Here is a 6,271-nt window from a genome sequence, read left to right as displayed (position 1 = left end):
TGAGCGGTTGTGTCCTCTCCCCTTGTTATTTCTCTTATCATTATTATTGGTAGCAGTAGTGGTTTGTATTATACCTTAGTTACTGGAGTGCTCTTATCTCAACCTGTGGGAGTTGCATTCCTCCGATTCTCCTCCCCATCCCTCTGGGAGCGAGGGTGGAGGAAGAAGGGGAGGAGTGAACGAGCGACTGCGTGGTTCCAAGTTACCAGCTGGGCTTAAACTGCGACATTTTCTCATGCCTCCAGGTAAAAAGAGGTTGCATGGAACTTGTACTTGAATCTGCATGCATGCAGTCCTGAAATTTTGAAATGTTTCGAAAGATGGTGACATTATGCCCTGAACTACATTGTTTTCTGCTTCAGCTAAGTATTAATGTGCCTTAGGGTGTCTTACTTAACAAAAGTATTAACCAAAATAATTTAAGAGAAAAAAACCAAAACAAACCCAAACAATAACCAGCTGACTTTATCAGTGTAACAATTTGTAGTGCATTAAATAGTACATGCCTAAATCTGGAACCCATGGTAAAGTCTGTCTAGAACGTGTGGTGGCATAACATCTGTAAACATTAGTGCTCAAAATTCTCTTTTGCAACAGTCCATAAACTTGGTATTGTTCAACACACACTGTATTACTCGGGCAAGGCAGACTTCTTTGCATTTCTTTTATATGGAAATGTTTACTTCTTACCTGTGCTTCTACAACTTCAAGCTCATTTTCTGCATGTTTGAACTGCTTCTTTCCTAAGGAGTAGAACTGGATGTTTCTTTTGTTTAAATAGTTTCTGAAGGTGGTAGAAGTTGCCACAAGCAAATTACTTCATAATGTTAGTTTTATTCCTGCTACATCATAAAAACCACAAACAAATGCAACAAAACCTGTCCCTGGGATGGTAATGAAATAATTTTAAAAGAAAAGTAAGTCAGGCTTACTACATTTTATAGTGAAATATGAAAGAACTAAGTTTGATGACATAGTTTTGTCTGATCAGAAGTATAGAATGCCCATTGAAAAGGGAGTGAGGGAGAACTGGGATTAAGGAGAACGTGAAATTTAGTATTTGCAGAAAACTACAGTTCTTTTTTGAGTTTTCAGTTCTGTTTTAATCCTCTTGGGACTCTAAATACATGTATAATTTGCAGGAAAATATTTAAACCTTATTCTCAGCCAGAGGAAAACACAGACAAACAAGGGAAGTTGGGGTGGGGAATTAACTGCGTAGTCAGCTGCCTCTCTATAACTTCTCTTCCTGCACTTGAGTAGTGTCATATTTATGTAGAGAACATGTTGGAAGTCTTACTGGGAAGTACTGTTAATACCTTCTTCACTCAAGAGTCCCATTTTCCCGCAGGTCGCATTCAGGATAAGCCTTCTTAAACGGTTTGAAACCTGAGAACAATGTACCTGTTATTCCTTTTACACAAGCTACCGTTGCAAAGTGCCATCTTCAACATGGACATCGTCAACAGTACTTCACTGTTGTTTCTTATTTCTCTCATACTACAATCGTAACACACTTCTTGCAGTGCCTCAGCTTTTTGTTGTTGTTTTGGTTTTTTTGTTTCTTTTAATCTAATGAGTTTCTCATCGGAGTTTAGGACTACAGTTATGTAGGTGAGAAAGGAAGGAGGTCTGTAGCAGTTACATGTGCCAACTGTGGTTTGACTCTGGATCCTGATCAGCAATGCTCAAGAGTGGCAAAGAGCACGTGAAAGGTTTCTTTCTATAGCCTTTGATCTGCAGCTTTTCATGGGCTAGTTCTAAGGAATCAGCAGGTAGTAACTGAGAAAAGCAGGCATTCTGTCAAATTCAAATTTGCTGATTAAAGGCTTCATCTCCACTTGAAAATTAAAGAGTGTTAGAAGGATTGTAAACAATAGCTCAGACCAACAGAAAGGTAAAATAATATGTCCTCAAAACTACTTAATGCCAGGTTGGCTTAAGTCTGTCACAATGTTTAGTATATAAGAAAGCACACTATAGGAAGACTTTATAAATAGTCTGTTCTGAAATGTCTTTTTAATTATCAGTAGTTATTTGTTTGAATTAGCATTCTTCTGCAAATTAGCTTAAAAATACCAGACAATAGACCTGTCTGTCCTTAACCGACCTCGGTCAGGGCAGGGAGTAGAAAGCGAGCTTGCTGGACATTGTCAGTGTGTCAGCTGGCTTTATACTAAGTCTGCATTCCTCTTTAAAACAAAGCGTAAACCTTTAATACTAGGTTAAGGTTTAGTACTAGGTAAGAGGGTTTTCTTCTGTGTTAACCAATAATTCAAGCGTGCTGTTCAGCAGTTTGAGGGAATTCCCTAGTGACAGGAGGGGGATATTGTGACATCTGTCACAAGTTTGTCTTCAATAACGCCATATATGGATGGGTCTTGGTCAGTTTTAGATGTCTGTGCATGGTCTTGTACATTACGAACTGCCAAGGCTAACCATACTGTTTAGTTCTGTCATTGCAGATTTTGCTTTCTGTATCTGTTACTGTGTCTGTTCAGTTTCAGTCTTTGTTAATGACATTTCTAATAAACCCTCTGTTTTTTGAGATTTTTATGGTATGATTGTTTCCATTTCTTAACTGCAGGAGCCAAAAAACAGCAGCAGAAGAAATCGTATGCCTGTGGAGTGTGGACCCAGGATGTGGGAGACTTAGATTTAAATGGATTCTCTTCCATTTTATCTGATCTTTGTGTTTTTTCTAGTATAAGAAAAAAATACTATCCAACATAAGGAAATGTTGGAGTCAAGCAGGACAGTAAATTCTAGGTTATATCCAGTAGTGCTTGAAATACAAATACTAGATGTTTTTCATTTTATCCTGCTTATTTTCTTCAAAGCAACTGCACAGTACAGTCTTTTGACACCTCTGAGTGTAGTGAGTTTGGCTTTTATTTTTAAGTGGAAGTGAAAATGTTACGGTGAGAAAGGATATTTGGAGATAACTACTTTGTGTTCAAGTCTAGGGATTCAGTTCTTTGTTCAGAGTTGAGCAGACAAATTATTTTTAAGTAGTGCCAAACACTACTTAAAATATCTGTCTTTTTTATGCTTCTAAATAGTTGTAGAAACCTGAGTCGTCTGTCAGAGCCTAATGTCGATTCTTTGGAACTTGCTGTGTATGTGCCTGTTTCCTGCTGGTGTTGTCTGGGAAAACTATGGACAGTGGCTGTAGTTAACTGGTTTTAGTGTACCAGCTTCTCATCACTACTGCAGTGTAGTATGGTCAAGTAGGATTTCCTTGTGGTGTTCTTCTCCTTTTATAACTGAGCTAAACCAGGTTTCAATATCTAATCCTTACTAAAATAGCTCCAAACTTTAAACAATGCTATGTTTCTGCCTTCCTCCACTATTCAGAGTGAAATATGGACATAGTCACAGAAGACGGGGTGGTTGCTTAAAAGGTTTTTGTTCTGAAAAGATGAATGAGGTTTAAACTTAAAGAAGTTGCCTCAATTTTGGCCTTTTTGTGCACTTTTACTGCTAGTAGCAGGGAAGTCAAAACAGGCAGGTGACTTAGGAAAAATGCTTTGTCTTGATAAACTCAAAAAATCCAAGCAATCAGTTCTTCCCCTCCACTCCCCTTGCTCCAAAAATGCTGGTTTTCTCCCTTATAATACCATTAGTATATGTCAGTTGAAACCAAAACTACCCCTGAAGTTCTATTCCATGGGTTTCCCTGTATAAACATGCTAGTCATATAATAAAATGATACTAAAGGAAAAACATGTTTTTCCTTAGGCGATTCTGTGTTTTGAGGTCATATGCAGCATACTCAAATGTATTAAGTAAAATAAATAATTCTGAAGGGGAAGGAACAAATAGCTGAGCGGACACTATAAGCTTTTCTAAAGCAGTTGGTCTGCTCAGACTTTAAAGATCACTTCTAGAACTGAACACTCTTTATTCGCATCTGTTGTCTAGATTGGTTAATGTGTAACCCGCCCTGACTGAACCACTTTTCCTTGGGAATTTTTCTTGTGCCCAAAGACTGCAAGTACAATATATACAAGTTAGGAGTGGAAAGCAGTGATTTATTGGAAGGTATAGTTAACTAGGAATTCTATGATTCTGTGGCTGTATGTTAGTCCTAGCTAAATGTTAATATGCCCTTCATAAGACACATAGTAAGTTAACGAGGAAGAACCTGACCTCATACCACAGCAACAAAAATGGCCAAGTAAAGACTTGGCCTGACTCCATGGGAGGTACAATTATGGGTATCCAGACAGGGAGTGAGGAGCTCAAATCATTCTATCAACTGTGTATGAGAATTTCAGAGACTTGGAAGTAAGTAGTTTGTATTGGAGACATTTCCTAAAATGTTTGTGCTATTCCAGCAATGTGGTGACTGTGCAGGTACTTGCTCAGCCACAAGTTCAGGTTGGTCATGCTTCTGTAACTCCATCTCTAAGCGAGGGATATTTGTTCATTTTTATAAGGAGCAGTTGTATTTCCATATTGTATTTTTCAGTCACTAAAATTTGCTTCAGATTTGCCATGTTAAAGATTCATTCAGGAAGTGGTTACCTCATAAATGTTTTACCGTCTGAAAAGTTTGACAAAGGACTTCATAACAATTCCAGCTTGCTTCAGAAAAAACCTTGCTCATAGCTGCCACAGTGTCTGGTCCCAGGCTGCCCAGTTGGAAAGTGGCAGTCTACAATACCTGTGGTTCTTCTAGGTGGAGCCATTGGTGAACTAAAATGTCATCACCAGTAAATGGAGTTCATAAAGCTCATAGCGGTTAATGACAACACATGTTAAACTCAGGATGTGTTGGGCTGCCAAGCAAAGTTGTTGCTGTTCTTGCTGAGGTGCCAGAGTTCTTGCTGAAGTTTGTAGGTTGGGATAAAGACAGTGTAACAGGACAGAAACAGAATTGAAAATAATAGTAGAAGAAAAATATTTAAAATATACAAAACAAATGATGCCCAGCCAGTTCCCAACCAGTGGCCCCCCAGTCAGCTTTCCCCCAGCTTTACGTGCTGAGCACAGTGTATGCTATGAGTTATCCCTTTGGCAGTGGGGGTCAGCTGTCCTAACCTTAGCCCATCCCAGCTTCTTGTGCCCCACAGCCTGCCCCACTGCTAGGTGGTGTGAGAAGGTGAAAAGTCCTTAACTTAGCGTAAATGCTTAGCAACAACTAAAGCATCAGTGTGTTAACATTGCTCTCATCCTACCAGCCACTAGGGAGAAAATTAAGTCATCCCAGCATAAACCAGGACAGGAACTAAGAAGACAGTAACTGAAACAGAGAGAAAACACCTCTTGTCTCCCTTTTCCATGCTCAACTTTACTGCAGGGACTTCTGCCTGCCTTGTTGTTGTTGCAGGCTTTACTCCTTCTCTTTAGTGTGGCATGAGGGGTGGTGGGGAGTTGTCCTGGGTTCAGCTGTAGTAGTAATTTTTCTGCTGCCAGTGGTGGTATTGTGGTCAGTATGTAGAAGTTTTACTCTCCTTCCTTCTCCCACTGTTGGTTTGCTGCAGCCCAGGTCCTCCACAGGCTGCAGAGTCTATCTGCTGTGGTGTGGGTTCTCTGTGGGCTGCAGGAAACACCTGCTCCACCATGGAACTACTCCTCCTCTGGCCCTGGTGTTCCTTCTGCTGCTTCTTGCCCTTTTTTATTACCTCTTCATCTGCCTGTGGTGGTTTTGCCCTTCCTTAAACACACTTTCCCTGAGGCACCACCACCTTAGCTGAGGGTCTCAGTTGTGCCCTGTGGTGGGTCCACTGGGCTGGCTGGACCTGGCTGTGTCTGCACTGGACAGCACCAGCCTCTCAGCCTGCAGCCCCAATACCCAAACCCTGGCATTGCGGAGTACACCCAGCCTGGGGTGGCATATGGTGGGGCAGGACACATTGTTTTAAGGTATGGAAGCTGAGAAGTCAAGGCTCTGCTGTCTTTTGAGGGCCAGCTCAGCAACGAGCTTTGCTTAGCAGAGATTGCTCATCTCGTAGTTAACACAATTGGCCTTTGAAGTGGCTCTTTTGGCTCTTGAAATTCCATGTCATCTGCATGGCCTTATGCTTCCTACCCTTTAATTTGGAGGAGTGCAGTGCTGTTGGGTGTTTCACCTTTGAAGGATACCGGCTCCAGAAACAATCATTTCAGAGCTGAATGTGGGGAATATCTGTATGATAGCCATTCTCTGCTACACAGCCTTTTCCTCTTTTTTTGATCTTTGATGAAACGTACATTTGTGAGAAACTAGGTCTCAATGCAGGTGGTTGTTACTATAAACTTGTCGTGGTTTAAGCCCAGCCGGCAA

The sequence above is a fragment of the Nestor notabilis genome, unplaced genomic scaffold (assembly GCF_000696875.1).
Source record: "Nestor notabilis isolate BGI_N333 unplaced genomic scaffold, ASM69687v1 scaffold16189, whole genome shotgun sequence".
Lineage (NCBI taxonomy): Eukaryota > Metazoa > Chordata > Aves > Psittaciformes > Psittacidae > Nestor > Nestor notabilis.
Note: the sequence above shows the minus strand (reverse complement) of the source record.